This window comes from Bos indicus, chromosome 24 (assembly GCF_029378745.1).
Source record: "Bos indicus isolate NIAB-ARS_2022 breed Sahiwal x Tharparkar chromosome 24, NIAB-ARS_B.indTharparkar_mat_pri_1.0, whole genome shotgun sequence".
Lineage (NCBI taxonomy): Eukaryota > Metazoa > Chordata > Mammalia > Artiodactyla > Bovidae > Bos > Bos indicus.
In genome coordinates this window covers 14182529-14201731 of record NC_091783.1, presented here as the reverse complement: position 1 = coordinate 14201731, position 19203 = coordinate 14182529, and the positions used below count along the sequence as shown (strand labels likewise).

The 19203-nt window shown below is 38.4% G+C and overlaps 1 long non-coding RNA gene across 1 annotated transcript; it reads right to left on the bottom strand.

Annotated features, from left to right (window-relative positions):
* Positions 1-5764: 5764 nt before the first annotated feature.
* On the bottom strand, positions 5765-18613 carry LOC139179339 (uncharacterized). Its single transcript, XR_011563715.1, has 3 exons — positions 18283-18613; positions 17117-17220; positions 5765-6254 (listed from the first exon to the last, which is right to left on the bottom strand). It is a non-coding gene; the product is annotated as an uncharacterized lncRNA (long non-coding RNA).
* Positions 18614-19203: the final 590 nt, after the last annotated feature.

Here is a 19203-nt window from a genome sequence, read left to right as displayed (position 1 = left end):
TTTGGATAGGTCGGTGATTTCTAGTTACTCAGAACCTTCACATTATGGGGCCTGAGTAGAGTGACATAGTTCTGTTTGCCTAACTCCATTCTCATTTGCTTCTGTCTCCTTGGTATAATTATTACTAAAGTCCCCTTTTAGGTCTCAAAGTGTCCTGTTAGCAGACAAGTATATGGCAATCCTAGGCAAGGGGATATAGAAAATGGGATTTGCTAGAATTTAGCTACCCACTGACCACTCTTTGCTGACCCAGTACTTTTCTGTTTTTAAAAACAATGGACCAGGTTGAATCCCATAAAGCTTTGTTCAGTTCAGTCGCTCAGTCATGGCTGGCTCTTTGCGACCTCATGGACTGCAGCACACCAGGCTTCCCTGTCCATCACCAACTCCCGGAGTTTACTCAAACTCACGTCCATTGAGTCAGTGATGCCTTCCAATTATTTCATCCTCTGTCATCCCCTTCTCCTCCTGCCTTCAACCTATCCCAGAATCAAGGTCTTTTCCAATGAGTCAGTTCTTCATATCAGGTGGCCAAAGTATTGGAGGTTCAGCTTCAGCATCAGTCCTTCCAATGAATATTCAGGACTGATTTCCTTTAGGATGGCCTGGTTGGATCTCCTTGCAGTCCAAGGGACTCTCAAAAGTCTTCTCCAACACCACAGTTCAAAAGCATCAATTCTTTGGTGCTCAGCTTTCTTTGTAGTTCAGCTCTCACATCCATACATGACTACTGAAAAAACATAGCTTTAACTAGATGGACCTTTGTTGGCAAAGTAATGTCTCTGCTTTTTAATATGGTGTCTAAGTTAATCATAGTTTTTCTTCCAAGGAGCAAGCATCTTTTAATTTCATGGCTGCAGTCACCATTTGCAGTGATTTGGGCCCCCCCAAAATAAAGTCTGTCACTGTTTCCATTGTTTCCCCATTTATTTGCCTTTAAGTGATGGGACCAGATGCCATGATCTTAGTTTTCTGAATGTGGAGTTTTAAAACCAACTTTTTGTAGGGGAGAAAAAGTAATTTCTCTCTACCCTCTGAGTTCCTGACCAAGATTCCTGTGCTAAAACATACATTAACAGGAGAAAAACAAGTAGAAATTTATTAGTATGTGAATCATGGGAGATAGCCAAGGAAAAATGAATAGTTCAAAGTGGTGGCATTAGAATTCAGGATTAAATACCATATTAAATAAGAAAGAAGGTGTAAGCCTCCTAAGGGAGAGTAAATGATTTTTAGGAAAATGAATGGGGCTTTAGAATAAACAAGGGGCAGTATGACATTTTGTGGAAAAGTATATCTGGGTGTGGTGTTGACCTCTCTCCCTGGTGGGTGAAAGTCCTGGGAAGAGAGTTTATGACAACTGAGTTCCCTTTTGGAGGGTCTGTCTTTAGGCAGATAAGGGGACTTCAGACAAATCACCACTCTGCATTTATTGCTTTTCAAGTGCTTATAGCTCAAACTAATCTATATTCCAAAGCTATATACTTTGGGTTGACACATTCTGCTACCTTTCACCGTGTACCTCCTTGAAGTGGCCCCAAGTGAATGGGTCTAAAAAGACCTGTGAATCAAAATGCTTCTATTATTTAACCAGTTTTTGATTCTTCCAAGGTACAGGATCTGGCTCCAGTTTCTTGGATGCTGAACAGAAATGAAATACTTGAAAGATGTCATCTGTTCCAAGTACCTTAGTTAATGTCTTGATCTTCACTAGTTTGTGAATTTTACAGCAACCAGAATGCTTATTTTCACTCCTAGATAAAAGCAATAGAGAGTGAAATGAGATATTGCAGTGTAATTTGGGTTGATTTGGTTTGTACAGTATCAAGACATTAGGACAAAAAAGGAACCCCTCAGAGGATTATCTGAATGTTTTGTGTATGTGACATCAATCATATAGATGCAGGGTTTGGAAACAGCCAAAATGTTCTGATCTTCTACTATTTATCTGATTTTTCACCATCCCTACCTAGTACTCATCTGACTTCATGCTTCCTTTGGAGGGACAGCAGGGTCAGATCTGTCAAATGTTCAACTGCAGTTCATAGTGAAGAGAATTAACTCTCCGGTGAAAACGAAAGTATCAGCAGGCTGCTCAAATCACTGTAGACTCTGAATTTAGATCTGAGGGGACCTGGTGTATTTATCACGTCCTCATTTTGGTGATGAGGATATTGAGGCTCAGAGGGGTTAGATGATGTGGCGAAGGTCACACAGCTGGTAGCAGAAGCTCTGTTTCATGCTGCTGCCTATGCGGAGTTCAGACAAATCACACTGCATGTTCTGATTTCTGTTGCTCTCCATACTGACCAGAAGCCAGAGTTCTTGCTTCAGAAGGAGTGTGCTGCAGCAGAATAATCTCGGAATAGCACAGAGCTCTGAGTGATTTGCAGCCAGTCTTGTGAAATTTGGATGTGTGGCTGATACTGACCTTAGTCAATCACTGGCGCTTTCTCTGGTTTTGGGGGAGGAGGTACTGTATTTGTTTTGCTTGTTTCTTTAGTTGTAGTTATGAACTGATATTTTGAACAGATACACTTTTTTCTTTCAAATCTTTGTTTCTGGTAAGGTTAATTAAATTGGGCACTTGAAGTGTCATATCTAGCACCAAGGGAAAATAGAGTCTCCTTCTTTCAAATCTACACATGTTTCTCCGCCCCTACTATTTCATATATCCCAGGCCGTGTAGTTCTTTTGTCTTAATTCTGTAATTTTTTGAAAAGATTCCAATACATCTACTCATCAAAGGTCTCTGGAATGCATACCACATCCTTATAATTAGAATTGGTTAGGCATAATTAGAAAAATAACTGATATCAAACTCTTTTCGCATTTCCTTCTGTATTGATTGTCCAAAAGGTGATTATTGTGGCTGCTTGGCTGGCTGTTCTCATTAGGAAACCATTGATTATGGGCTGCTTATGGTTCCACAGGCCAGGCGAGATGTGCTGCATTCGATCCACAGTATGAAGAGCCAGATAAGAAAAAGGAAAATTAGGGCCAGCATTTTATCATCCAAGTTCTGGTAAAACTGCTTTACTTTCTCACTACTCCCCCAGTTCCCTCCCCAAGAAACAACATTAATTAGTGTTTTCAGCTATGCAGCCTTTGGAAGCAATACTCTTGATCTATTGAAGGGCACATTATTAATATTATCTGCTGTGTCTGCCCTTAATAAGGTCAAAGGTATCTATGAATGCTGATTCATCACAAAGGCCCTGGGGATGCACACTTCTGAGAAAGCCTATTTTATTTTCCTGTTGCAAGGTAAAACTGCATTGCAACCTCTCCCTTGTTTATCAGAAAGGGAAGAATCCACTATTAATTTGGAGAAAGGCCTAATCATTTCATCTGGCCTTCTTCGTGGAGGGTTCTTTGTGACCAGGCTACATTTAGGGGATACAGTGGTAAGGGAGGATTTGAATTCTCTAAGTGAACGATAATTCCTCTCAGGAGATTCTTGTCAGAATAGATTTCCCTCTGAGCTCTCAGCTTAAATTTCTTTAATAGTTATTAATGCCTCTGTATTGGCAGTGTTCCTCTCCTGCCATGATAAAATCTCTCCAAAGAGGATTTCTACTGAATGTATTCAACCAGATTTAGGAAGACAAGATACTGAGAAAAAGAATTGATTTTTCCTCTTTCCAAAGTGTATATAATAATGGAGACAGACATTGGTCTGTCTTATACCACAAAATCTTCAAATTACTTCAAAATTGCACAAGATAGTCCCCATAATATCCTCAAAATGTAAAGGCTCCCAGTTTAGTATTTACTTTGTGCTTTCTGAAAAAGAGCTGTTTTGTATTTCTACTGAAAATATTGTAGTTCTGGAATTTGGGGGGTTATCAGTAGAGGAAAAATGTTGGCATTAGTCCCCCCACACAGATACATAGCAAATATGAGTGAATATTTGCCAACTTGTGGGTAGTTGTCAAGATAAAAGCTAGAATTCCCTAGGAGTCGTTTCAATACAGCTCCCATTTACAGCAAGTGATTAGAGTTTCATCTTTAACATAATATATTTCTTAAATAACTGTGACTATATAACTGTGGAATCTAAGCACTGAAGTTTCAGAGAGCTCTCCCTTCATATCAAATGCAGGCACCAGCTGCGAAGTCATCATCTAGCATTCAGTTGTGGACTTGTGTTATTTTTTTCCATTTCCAGACTTGCAATGATATTTCTTAGAATATGTGAAAAGTTTTGGCATCACTCCTAACCAAATAACTTGAATATTAATAAAGTGAGTGGTGAAGTAGTTTCTTTTTCAAAGCTTTGAAAGTAGTATATTACTCCACTTGGCTGAAAATGTTATGGAAAATTTCGATTACTAGCTCATGTCAGGAAGCTTTCTATTAATCATACTAAAATATATATATATCTAGCAATTTCTAGTGGGTTCTGGGCCCTTGCTTGAACTTAGAGGTATAAAGATACCTAAACCATGGCTTCTAGTCAATAAGTCTGATTATTAGTAAAATATGGAGCATAAAGGAAACAAAAAGATTTCCTAGTTGAATATGCCACAGAATCTGAAAAGATCATAGTCTGTTGTGGAAAAATTTGACCACTTGTAGATGAGTGGCTGGAGGAGAGTTTGAGAATTAAGGAGGGGCCACGCCATTCAGCACTTGATAAATCAAACTGGAAGATTGGATAATTTGTTGTATGGCCAACAAAAAATTAACCTTGGATGAAAGGACTGCCTGTGCCCTTTAGAAAGTTTGTGACTGTCCATAAATCCAAGGAAAAGAGGAAGAATTCAGGCTACAGTATACCCCACATGTAAAATATACTGAGATCTAATACTGGATGTTGCATTATTCTACTGAGGGCTTTTTATTTATTTATTTACATTTAACAATTTCAATAACAGACTTGGAGGATGCATCCTAGTTGGCAAATCACTAATTTTTCTTTTTCATTGCCAACATCATTGTGCCTCTAGGAAAGGTGACTGATCTTCAGGTGGGATAAAATATCTTGCATGTACTCTTCATTTGATTTCTGATTTACATAGTAACTCTGTTCAGCAAGGAACACCTTGCATAGTTTCTTGGTGCTGACTTGGATTTTATTTACAGCTGCCCTAAATTGTGTTATCATGACATACCGGTTGTTCAGTATTCAACGTTGTTCCTCTGTAACTTAATATGATTTATTTCTGACTTGGGTTTTCTTTATCAAATACTGACTTTCCCTAAGAGGATCATGTAGAAATGTGCATGGGAAAGGTCAAAAACATGAATACTGACACAGGGACACAAATACAGGGCAGAAGAGATGGTGGCACACAAAATTAACTCGTTCCTTTGTCTGTCTCTCATTTACTCCTAAATGTTGTGGAGTAACTGCAAATTTTAGCATATATGATAAAGTTAGGAAGTAGTTTTCTGCTGACAATCTGTTATTTCAACCTTAAAGTTCAAAAATTCACTTGAAAGCTGCATTTTCATTTTATCTTGACCCAATGCACACAATTTTAAGGTAAGTAGTGGCTCTGATACTATCCAGGGGTTGAACCTGGGTCTCCTGCATTGTAGGCAGATGCTTTACCCTCTTAGCTACCAGGGAAGCCCCTGATACTATCTAAGAAGCAAATATTTCTTGCAATCTATTTCTGACTGATTTGAATGAGCTCAAAGTAAATGACACAGAGATGAATTAAATGTCCCTTGAAATACACCCAAACTTAATAATTAGGAGAAGAGCATTTGAATAAACACATTCAGAGTGTTATTGAGCATATACAAGCTTAGATCGTCCATATTTCGAAAAGGCTGTGAGTCTGTGGCATATTCTGGGGAGCTGAGCTGATGACACCATAAATAAAAATGGCAGTGGAAGCATTTGTTTTATCATTCAATTAAGCAGGAGGAATTATTTCATTCCTAGAGGGATTTAGGTAAGGCTAATAATCAGACAACCCTGACAATAAGAACAACAGAAAATAAGAAAGCATTATCATTTAAAAGTATGAAATCACTTCTCTCAGAGTCTTTTATGATTTAACAGTGTTTTTCTGTTGGTAATGTCAAATTGAAACTTTCCCTAAAGCATTGGAAAAGAAGATGAGTCTTCACAGGACACCCAGGGCTCATTGTCTCCTGTTACTCAACTAACATCCCTTTGTATGTTTCCAAACCATTTCTTTCAGTGTCTCCAGTATGCAAAATCCTTGCTCTGTCATTGGCTTGCTATCTTCATCTTGAGCAGGGTACTTAATATCTCTGAGTCCCAGTTTCCACATCTGTAAGTGAAAAGTGAAACATTAGACTTAGGTAAGGTTGCCTGGGATTGAATGATGCTCACTGGAGGATGTGCTTAGCTGGCTTTGCAACTCCTTTTCTGATACTGAATCCTATTGGCACGTAGACTCAGATAAGGCCTTCCAGTGTCGTCCTTTGACTCTTTCTAACATGTCTCCTGCAGGCTCTGCTGATTGTTGTGTTTTCCAGTCCACCAATACTCCTGGCACTGTACCATATCTGTTCTTGTTCCACAGTATTTCCCCACACATGGAATCTCTAATGACAGTGCAATCTTTACAGAGAGCCTCTGAAGTAGAGATATTATTAGTCCACAGTGAATATAAAAATAGGTTCATAACAAAAGAAAGACTGAATATGAATGAAGATGAAATTATGCATGTCCTTGTGACATACACACATATATATAGAAAGTACTCACTTTTTACTTAAAAAGGGGAAAAGTTCTGGGATATTTCTGTTACTATTCTGGTGTCCTAACCATACAGACAGATCTGGTTTCCCACTGAGGCTAAAGCTTATTTGTGATGTGTTGATGCTATTCATTATCGTGGTTTTCCCAGAGGTCCCTCTGGAACAGACAGAAGTCTTCACTCCCTGCAAGCTGTGAGTCAGACATGGCATCTGCATGACTCATTACTAAATGATTCTTTACCAAAATTTTCCTCATCCTATCACTGGTCCTCTGCTCATGTCTGATGCTGTTCCTCAGGGTCACTTCAGAGAGCCTGATTGTGCACCATGACCCCACTCTAATCTGTTTCCAATGCTATCTTATTAGCCAGATGGTCTACAACGTAATTAGTGTTCAGAGAATCCTCAAGGCAAAGTGTCTTTTAGAAACTCACTCCCTTGAGTTATCTCAATCTCTCTCCTGTTCAAACACATATATTCTTGGGAAGAATACACATCAAGTCATCTCTCCATTGAAAAGAGTACGAATCTCAGATGGCACTGGGACAAGTTTGCAATGGGCAACATAAAAGGGAGGGGAAAAAGTGCAAGGGGCTGAGGTGGAAGATGTCCATGAAAAGACTAGGGAAGGGATTTGGGACTGGTCTGCACCCATGGAGGAGGACAGAGAAGAACCAAACCAGACCTGTTATGGTGCACAATTCTGTTATGAGCTGGCTCTGCTCTTTATAACACTGTAGGCATAATAGAACACCTGTCCTCATTAGGAGCAAAATCTTTATTATTTATAGTATATTCCACTTATTTAGAAGATAAGATCCATTTCTAGAACTAACCTTTTCAGAATGGCATTCAGGTTTTCAGAAAAGACCAGCACCAGCATATTTCTTATCCAGTTGAAGGTTATAATAAATCTCTCTTTCCATTAATTCAGAAGTCCTTCAACCACATGCCATTTTTAGTCCATGTGCTTTCCTTCTTCTCTCTAATCTTGGGGAAAATCTTTCACACCCAATCTCCCTAGATATATCAGTATGAAATTGGGTATGGTTATCTTCTCCCCCTAATGAGAAGGTCAGCAATTACCTGGGGCTTTTCCATCTCCCTTCTAGCTGAACACTGGCATTTAGTAAATCAAAAATTGGTTACAAATTAGTGAAGCTGACTGGCTCCATGAGATATAGCCCAGAGTCTTTTCTGAAAGGGTGAAAGTTTAACTATGGTTTGAAGGGAGATTCTAGGTGAATTCTATTTGTCAAACAGTAGAGTTAGCAACATAAAAGATGAGAGATATTCTCCTGGGTAAAAGTGTCAAATTGCATGGGGAATGGAAATATTTCACAAGATAATTATTGAATTTTGAGCATCACTCTTAGTGGATTAGGAATAGTTTTTCTTTTTATTTATTTCTTTTTAAACAGGTTTAAGGAAGTAGCTGTAAACAGTTTTCAGCCTGGAAAATTGTTTCAGCCTAGAAATCAGTAAGGAAACCTTTTACATGTCTGGCAGTCTTCCAGGTGCTAGAGTGATGTGGGATAAGTTTCAAAGGTTACAAATTCATGAAATAATTTGCAAACAATGAAGTGTTAACCTATGTGGTGTGGATGACAGATGTATTAGGACACTTGAAGTGGAGGGAAAGAGAACACCAGATGAAGAAATTGCAGGAAAGCTTCGTGGATAAGCTAAGTCTTGTACTGAGCCATAAAAAATGAATACATATTTGTTTGTTTATTTTAGCTAGAGGTAAGCAGAGTGGAAACTGGAGTGGGAGGAAAGATAACAGTAATAATGAAAGTGGTTGGGAAAAATGAGTAGGTCTGGAAATGGGATCGAGAGTAGGAAGATTCTCCTCCCATGTGCTATACTTAGTCGCTCAGTTGCGTCCGACTCTTTGTGATCCCATGGACTGTAGCCCGCCAGGCTCCTTTGTCCATGGGGCTTCTCCAGGCAATAATACTGGAGTGGGTTGCCGTGTCCTCCTTCAAGGGATCTTCCCAAACGAGGGATCAAACCCAGGTCTCCCGCAAGACAAGCAGATTCTTTTACCATCTGAACCACCAGGGACACATCAAAACTGTAATTGCATATAGAACAGCTCTCTCTGAGAACAACCTGAAAATTAGCAGCACAGTTTTACTACAATTAAGGATCTAAAGAAAAACCATATTTGGACAAAAACCATGAAGGGAAGGGAAAGAATCTAGTCAGAATCCACATGTCCAGTGAGTGATCCCAAAGAGAAAGGGGACATCACAGACTCAGAGATCCTTTCTAGGGAGTAGGGAAATTGAGCCCCACATTGGGCTTTCCAGCTCTGGGGACTGGCTCTGGAAAAATGAGCTGAAAGCAAGCAGGGCTTATGCACAAACTCACTTTCTCTGAGACCCAGCACAGAGGCAGCAAGTTGAAAAGCACCAAGCCACTAGAGTTGGCCTGGTTGGCCATCAAGGTCACCTCAACTGACCCACAGTCAGCAAATGACTCTGGTTCCAGCACATTTCTAGAGAAGCCCTGGTCCATACTTAGTTCTAGCTCAAGCCCCATTCAGCCAGGGTGGCAGCTTCTCGTATATCTTGGGAGAAGCCCTGGTCCAAGCTGGGCTCTAGTTCTAAATCCCTCCTCACCCAGACAGTGGGATTCAATGTGCCCTGGGAGAAGCCCTGGCCCACATCAGACTCCAGCTACAGCCCACTCAGCCAAAATGGCAGCCATGTGTCCCAGAAAGATCTCCAGCCCACACTTGTTTTAGCTCCAATCCTCTGGTCAAACAACTGGGCACATTCAGTCTGCATAGGGATACTCCCACACAAGGAGTGGGAGCTGCTGCTGCTATGTCGGTAACTCTTTTACCTAATTTATAGACCAACACAGAAAGTCACACAAAATGGGAAGAGAGAGGAATATTTTCCAAAATAAGAACAAGATACAACCCTAGAAAGAAGCTGTAATGAGACAGAAATAAGTAATTCAGCTGATAAAAAGTTTAAAGCAATAATCATAAAAATGCTCACTAAACTTAGAAGAATAGAGAATTAGAAAATACTTTTTAAAAAGTCAGAGCTGAAGAGTATACTAGCTTAAATGAAAAAAATACTCAGTCAGTTCAGTCACTCAGTCATGTCCAACTCTTTGAACTGCAAAGAGTCCAACCCTATGAACTGCAGCATGCCAGGCTTCCCTGTCCATCTCCAACTCCCGGGGCTTGCGCAAACTCATGTCCAACAAGTTGGTGATGCCATCCAACCATCTCATCCTCTGTTGTTCCCTTCTCCTCTTGCCTTCAATTTTTCCCAGCATCAGGGTCTTTTCTAATGAGTCAGTTCCTCACATCAGGTGGCCAAAGTATTGACGCTTCAGCTTCAGTACCAGTCCTTCCAGTGAATATTCAGGACTGATTTCCTTTAAGGTTGACTGGTTATCTCCTTGCAGCCTAAAGGACTCTAAAGAGTCTTCTGCAACACCACAGTTCAAAAACATCAGTTCTTCTGCACTTAGCTTTCTTTATGGTCCAACTCTCACATCCATACAGGACTACTGGAAAAACCATAGCTTTGATTAGATGGACCTTTGTGGCAAAGTAACATCTCAAAGTAACGTCTCTGCTTTTTATTTTTTTATTATTTTTTAATATAAATTTATTTATTTTAATTGAAGGTTAATTACTTTACAATATTGTATTGGTTTTGCCATACATAAACATGAATCCGCCACAGGTATACACGTGTTCCCCATCCCAAACCCCCCTCCCTCCTCCCTCCCTGTAAGCGAGACGTCTCTGCTTTTTAATATGCTGTCTAGGTTGTCATAGCTTTTCTTCCAAGGAGCAAGTCTCTTTTAATTTCATGGCTGCAGTCACCATCTTGTAGTGACTTTGGAGGCCAAGACTAGAGGAAATCAATAGCAAAATAAATGGTATAGAAGAATACATAAATGACCAGGAAGATAGAATAGTGGAAATCACACAGTCAGAAGAGCAAAAAGAAAAATGAGTTTAAAACAATGAGGATAGCATAAGAAATCTCTGGGGCAACATCAAGCACAATAATGTTCACGTTGTAGGAGTTCCAGAGGAGGGAAGAAAACAAATTTGATGAAATAACGGCTGAAAACTTTCTTAACCTACAGAAGGAAACAGATATTTAACTGCCGGAAGCATGGAGAGTCCAACCAAAAGATAAACCCAATATATGTACACCCAGACATGTCATAATTAAAACGGTAAAACTTAAAGAGAATTTTAAAGGCAACAAAAGAAAAACAAGAATCACATATAAGTCTTCACAACACTATCAGCTAATTTTTCAGCAGTAACTGCAGGCTAGAAGGAAGTAGCATAATATATGTAAAGTGCTGAAAGGAAAAAATTGCAACCAAAGATAATCTACCCCACAAGCTTTTTATTTAAAATTGAAGAAGAGATAAATTTTCCCTGACAAGCAGAAACTGAAATAGTTCATCATTACTAAACTGCCTTACAAGAAATGTTAAAGGTATTCTTTAAGTAAAAAAGAAAATGCTCTAAGAAGAAAAAAAAAATACATGAAGGAAAATATCTCAAGTGTAAAGGCAAATATAAATTAAGGCAGTGGATGAACTACTTGAAAAGTTAGTATGAAAGTTAAAAAAAATTATCCTCCTATTAAAATAAATAAATTGAAAAAAATAAAGATGAGTGCAGAAGAATTAATGCTTTCAGAAAAAAAACCCCATAAAATTGATTATAACTACAATAAATAGTTAAGGTAAATACAAAGATGTAAAATGTGATGTCAAAACCATAAAACATTGGGAGGGAAGGAAAAAATATAGAGCTTTTAAAATGTGTTTGAATACATGGCTATCAGTTTAAAACAAATTATATATATATATTTATATACTATATACAGATCAATATAGATATTGATAAGAAAGTCTTCCTCAGTGATCAATGCAAAGAAATAGAGGAAAACAATGGAATAGAAAAGACTAGATCTCTTCAAGAAAATTAGAGATACCAAGGGGACATTTCATGCAAAGATGGGCACAATAAAGGGCAAAAACAGCATGAAACTAACAGGAGCAGGAGATATTAAGAAAAGGTGGCAAGAATACACAGAAGAACTATGCACAAAAGATCTTAGTGCCCAGATAAGTGTGCTGGTGAGATCACTCAGCTAGAGCCTGACATCTCAGAGTCCAAAGTCAAGAGGGCCTTAGGAAGCATCACTATGAACAAAGCTAGAGGAGATGATGGATATCCAGCTGAGCTATTTCAAGTCCTAAAAGATGATGCTATTAAAGTGCTGCACTCAATGTGCATATTTGGAAAACTCAGCAGTGGTTGCAGGGCTGGTTTCATTCCAATCCCAAAGAAAGGCAATGCCAAAGAATGTTCAAAATACCACACAATTGCACTCATCTCACACACTAGCAAAGTGATGTTCAAATTCTCCAAGCAAGGCTTCAACAGTATGTGAACCATGAACTTCCAGATGTTTAAGCTGGATTTAGAAAAGGCAGAGGAACCAGAGATCAAATTGCCAATATCCACTGCATCATCAAGAAAGCAAGAGAGTTCCAGAAAAACATCTACTTCTGCTTTATTGATGACACCAAAGCCTTTGACTGTGTGGCTCACAATAAACTGGAAAATTCTTCGAGAGGTGGAAAATTCTTCGAGAGATGGAAATACCAAGCCACCTGACCTGTCTGCTGAGAAACCCATATGCAAGTCAGGAAGCAACAGAACTGGACATGGAACAACAGACTGGTTTCAAATTGGGAAAGGAGTACGTCAAGGCTGTATATTGTCACCCTGCTTATTTAATTTCTATGCGGAGTACATTGTGTGAAATGCCAGGCTTGTAAGTTGGAATCAAGATTGCTGGGAGAAATAACAATAACCTCAGATATGCATATGATACCACTCTTATGGAAGAATGCAAAGAAGAACTAAAGAGCCTCTTGATGAAAGTGAAAGAGGAGAGTAAAAAAGTTGGCTTAAAGCTCAACATTCAGAAAACTAAGATCATGGCATCTGGTCCCATCACTTCATGGGAAATAGATGGGAAAACAGTGGAAAATGACAGACTTTATTTTTTTGCACTCCAAAGTCATTGCAGTTGATGACTGCAGCCATGAAATTAAAAGACGCTTGTTCCTTGGAAGAAAATCTATGAGCAACATAGACAACATATTAAAAAGCAGAGATGTTACTTTGCCGACAAAGGTCCGTCTAGTCAAAGGTATGGTTTTTCCAGTAGTTATATATGGATGTGAGAGTTGGACTATAAAGGAAGCTGAGCACTGAAAAATTAATGCTTTTGAATTGTGTTTTTGGAGAAGACTCTTGAGAGTCCCTTGGACTGTAAGGAGATCCAACCAGTCCATCCTAAAGAAAATCAGTCCTAAATATTCATTGGAAGGACTGATGCTGAAGCTGGAGCTCCAATACTCTGGCCACCTGATGGGAAGAACTAACTCATTGGAAAAGACCCTGATGCTGGGAAAGAGTGAAGGCAGGATGTGAAGGGGATGACAGAGGAAGAAATGGTTGCATGTCATTACCTACTCAATGGACATGAGTTTGAGCAAGCTCCAGGTGCTGGTGATAGACAGGGAGGCCTGGCATGCTGCAGTCCATGGAACTGCAAAGAGTCAGACACAACTAAGTGACTGAACTGAACTAATGGATATTGATATATATGAACCCTGTGGTAATTACAAATGAAAAAAAATATACAACACAAAGGAAGAGGAACCCTAACGTAAAACAAAGAAAATTTTCATGCCACAAGGAAATAGCATTAAAAAACAAAATAACAGAGAAGAGCTACAAAAGCAACCAGAAAAGAAATAACAAAATGACAATAAATATAAACCTATCAATGATCACTTTAAATTAAATGGATCAAATGTTCCAATCAAAACATATAGGGTGACTGAATGGATTAGAAAATGTGACCCATCTACATGCTGCCTACAAGACTCACTTCAGAGCTAAAGATACGATACACACAGACTGGCCATAAAGGATTATATTGAGCACAGTTCCTTGGAAAATAATTTGAAATGGAGTAGATACATGTATTTGTATCACTGGGAAAGAAAAAGAAATAAAATAATAAATAAGTGCAATAAATAAGTAAACTATAATAAGGAAAGTAATGGATTGTATAGAGATATTCTATGCAAGTGGAAATGTAAAGAAACATAGAGACAATACTTACTTTGAAAATAGACTTTGAAATAAAGATTATAACAAAAATCATTATATAATGATATAAAGTTCATTCATAAATAGAAATTCTTAACACATAAAGCAAATATTATCAGATAAAGTCAGAAATTGATAATACTACATAATTATAGAGGACTTTCAAATCTCACTGATATCAATGGATAGATCATCCAGATAGATAATCAATAAGGGAATATTGATCTTAAATGATACATTAAGCAGAGGGATTTCAGTGGTAAAGCCTCTGCACTTCCAATGCAGGAGGAGTGAGTTCAACTCCTAATTGGGGAAGTAGGGTCCCACATGCCCCACGGCACAGCCAAAAAACAAATAAAAAATAAACAGATGGATTTAATAGATATCTACAGAACAGTCCATTCCCAACAGAATACACATTCTTTTCAAGTACACATGGAATATTATCCAGGAGTCCACAAAACCAGTCTTTATATATTTTAAAAGACTGAAATAACACCAAGCATCTTTTTTGATCACAATGATGTGAAGCTAGAAATCAACTATAGAAAGAACACTGGGGAAAAAAAAAGTACAAACACCCAGAGAATAAACAACACACCAGTAAAAAGCCAATTGATAAGTGAAGAAATCAGAGGAAATGAAACAATACATTGAAATGAATCAAAATAGAAACATTTTTCTAAAATGCATGGAATATAGCAAAAGAGATTTTAAGAAATTTGTAATGATATGGGCCTGTCTCATAAAACAAACAAACAAAAAACTCAAATAAACAATTTCACTTTATCCTTAAATGTATTAGAAAAAGCAGAATAGTAAAAGTCCAAATTTAGTAAAAGAAAGAAAATAATAAAGATTAGAGTGTAAATAAATGAGATAGAGACCAAAGAGAAAGAGAATGAGAGTCAGAGACAGAAAGGATAATGAAACTAAGAGCTGCTTTTTGAAAAGATAAAACTGATAACCCTTTAGCCAGACTCATCACTAAAAAGAGAAAGAATGCCCAAATAAATGAAATTATAAATAAAAAAGAAGTTATAACTAAAATCACAGATATACAATCTTAAGAGAATACTACATACCAGGTTCAATGCACGATACTGGATGCTTGGGGCTAGTGCACTGGGACGACCCAGAGGGATGGTATGGGGAGGGAGGAGGAAGGAGGGTTCAGGATGGGGAGCACATGTATACCTGTGATGGATTCATTTTGATATTTGGCAAAACTAATACAATTATGTAAAGTTTAAAAAAAAAAAAAAAAAAGTACTACAAATGATTACATGCCAATTTGGACAACCTAGAAGAAATGGGTAAGTTCTTGTTGTTGTTCAGTCACTCAGTCATGTTCAGCTCTTTGTGACCCCGTGGAATGCAGCACACCAGGCTTCCCTGTTCTTCACCATCTCCCAGAGCTTGCTCAAATTCATGTTCATTGAGTCGGTGGTGCCATCCAACCATCTTGTTCTCTGCTACAGTCACCATCTGCAGTGATTTTGGAGCACAAGAAAATAAAGTCTGTCGCTCTTTCTATTGTTTCCCCATCTACTTGCCATGAAGCGATGAGACCCTATGACATGATCGTAGTTTTTTGAATGTTGAATTTTTAAGAATTAATTAATTATTTAATTTGAGGTTAATTAAAATATTGTGGTAGTTTGGCATACATCGACATGAATCAGCCACAGGTGTGTTGAATTTCAAGCCAGCTTTCTCACTCTCCTCTTTCACCTTTATCAAGGGGCCCTTTAGTTCCTCTTTGCTTTCTTAGAAACATATAATCTTCCAAGACTGAATCAGGAGGAAATGGAACAGACTGATGACAGTAATGAAATTGAATCAGTAATTTAGAAAAAAAAAAACTGCTAGCAAAGTCCAAGATCATATAGCTTCCCAGGGGAATTCTACCAAACTTTTAACAAAGAGCTAAGACCTATCCTTCTCAAACTGTTCCAAGAAATTGAAGAGGAGAGAACACTTCCAAACTTATTCTACGATGCCAGAATTAGCCCAATATCAAGATCAGACAAAAACACTAAAAAAGAAAAATGCAAGCCAATATCATTGATGAATCCTAAGTACTATTTATTACCTCATAATAAATATAATTATTTACTACAAGTCCTCAATAAAATATAAAAGAAGATTAATTCTATGGCAGTGAAGGTTATAATTAGGAATAATCGTAGTAGAATTAGTATGGTAATAAATAGTACCTATTAATAGGTAATAAATAGTAATAAATAGTACGAATCCTCAATAAAATAAATGTACAAATCCTCAATAAAATATTAGAAAACTAAATTCAACAGTACGTTAAAAATATCATAGTGATTGGGGTTTATTTCAGGGATGCATTTATAATTCAATATTCTCAAATTAATCAATGTGATATATTACATTAACAAAAGAGAAAATTAAAACCATATTGTCATTTGAACAGATGCAACAAAAATATTCAATGAAAGTCAACACCCATTCATGATGAAAACTCTCAACAAAGGGGGTATATAAGAAACATACTGCCACACAGTTTATGACACAGTTTATGACAACCCACCGTTAATATCATATCCAACAGAGCAAAGCTAAAAGCTTTTCTTCTAAGATCAGAAACAAGACAAGGATGTATAGTCTCACCACTGTTATTCAACGTACTAGCTGTGGCTAGAAAAACAAGGGCATACAAATTGGAAGGGAAGAAGCAAAATTGTCACTATTTTCAGATGACATAATACTATACATAGAAAACCCTAAACTATTAGAACTAACAAATGAATTCAGTAAAGTTGTAGAATACAAGATTAAAATACAGAAATCTGCTGTATTTTATAGGCTAATAAGTATCAGAAAGAGAAAGCAAGAAAACAATCCCATTTATAATCATATCACAAGAATAAAATACACTTGACCCTTGAACAGCACAGGTTTGAACTTCATAGGTCTACTTATACATAATTTTTTTCAATACATACATACTACAGTGCTACACAATCCATGAGTGCTTGAATCTGTGACTGCAAAACTGCAGATAGAGAAGGCCGTCTATAAAGTTATACACAGATTTTTGATCGAATTGGGAAGTTGGTGCCCTTATCAAAATTATTGTTCAATGGTCAGTGAACCTAGGAATAAATTTAACCAAGGAGGTGAAAGACCTGTACTCTGAAAACTTAAAGACATTAATGAAAGAAATTGAAGACAAAACAAATAAATGGAAAGATATACCATGGTCCAAGATATAACAGCCATAGCCTTCTGTGTTTGTGAAGGATTCTGGAACTTCCTGGCCACTTGCACTTGGTTTAAGGCACAAAGTTGAATTGTACATGCTGAGAAAAGTGAAAGTGAAAGTGTTAATCTTTCAGTCTTGTCCAACTCTTTGCAACCTCATAGACTCCAGCTTGCCAGGCTCCTCTGTCTATGGGATTCTCTAGGCAAGACTACTGGAGTAAGTTGCCATTTCCTACTCCAGGGAATCCTCTTGACCCAGGGATCGAACCTGGGTCTCATGCATTGCAGGTGGATTCTTTATCGTCTGAGCCACCTGGAAAGTCCGCACACTGAGGAGCATATGATTTAGTTCGTGTGTCCCACTGCCCACCCAGCATTTGCATCTCAGAATGGCTGAGTGTTTGTTTCCTTTCTCAACATTATCCTATATCTAGTAATTCTTGTGGAAAATCTTTATTGCGTTTATGGAAGAAATATATATTAAAGTACTATGTGTAAAACCTGGGCAACAGAGAGTCTATGAACATATTTATGATTATCAAAACTGGGATTGAATCATGTTGGGCTTGCGCCTGCTCAGCCTTAATGTTGCCAAGATGTGGAGTGAGGTGGGAGGGAGCTTTCAGAAATGGGGAGTGACAGATGGGAGTCAGGAATTGTACTCAGCTGAGGAACAGATAGGCAAGGCTGGGCAGTTTAGCTGGATGCTGGGGCAAGAAGACACTTGCTTTTCCTGCAGCTGTTTGTCTAGAACCAACTTTTATGGTCGTGCTCACTCATAGTTGCTTTTGAACTGCGGTGTTGGAGAAGACTCTTGAGAGTCCCTTGGATTGCAAGTAGATCCAACCAGTCCATCCTAAAGGAGATCAGTCCTGGGTGTTCATTGGAAGGACTGATGTTGAAGCTGAAACTTCAATACTTTGGCCACCTGATGCGAAGAGCTGACTCATTGGAAAAGACCCTGATGCTGGGAAAGATTGAGGGCGGGAGGAGAAAGGGACAACAGAGGATGAGATGGTTGGATGACGTCACTGACTCAATGGACATGAGTTTGGGTGAACTCCGCGAATTGGTGAGGGACAGGGAGGCCTGGTGTGCTGCGGTTCATGGGGTCGCAAAGAGAAGGACATGACTGAGCGACTGAACTGAACTGAACTCACGCATAGTTCTCTGAAGGGTCCAGCCTGTGAAAGCTGAGTGAGAGACTGGTAATGCCTCCTTTGGAGTCAAGACTGGCTCTCTGCCTTTGATGGAGTTTCTGAGCTGGTGATAGTAGCAGTTCTCCCTGAATTTGGCCTAGGGATTGTGAGGATGTCACATAGAAACTGAATTCCTGAATCCCCAGGGTCATCACTCTCCTATTTGGTCACTGCAGCTGGGGCTGAAGGCTCTGAAATGGGACATGTAACTAGGTCTTTGCCTCCCTTTAGCAGTCATTTTCACATTTTCAAAAAATGATGTATTTTCCCAGGCAGGCGTGTGGCTGCCTATAGCAACCTTCAGCTAAATGAAAGCATTCTTTTGGTCTCTGGGGAACCAGCTGCTGACAGATGAGCTTCTAGAATTTAGAATTTCCTGGGTTTGTTACTTGCCTAATGAAATAGAAAAATCTATTCTGGATGCAATTAGACCATTTTTCGGGGGCGGGGGGGGGGGGGGGGCTTCTTCCCTTCCTTTACCTGAGAAATAGAAGAAGAAATGTGAAGGACAGGCATTTTCCACTGTCACTGACATTCTTAAGCCCATTGTGGGTGAGATAATATCTGATGACAAATAAAAGATTTGTATGTGTCCTTTTAGCTCTCTGCAAAGCTGTAATTCCAGGAGTACAGTTTGAATAAGAGAGACATTCTCAATATATTCAAATAAAGCAAAGGATTTTTATTTTATTATGATGCAATGCACTAAGGCTTCTATGCAGAGCTAGAAGCTCCCAAAGGAAAGCAATTTCAAAGCAACTAGCACAGATTGGGAAGGGCATGTTGACCCTAAACGTTGTAGCAGGAAGGATCACATATTCTTGTTATTCAACACCATAGATAGGGTGCTGTGCCCACCCATGTTTAGTAACCAATTGTAAC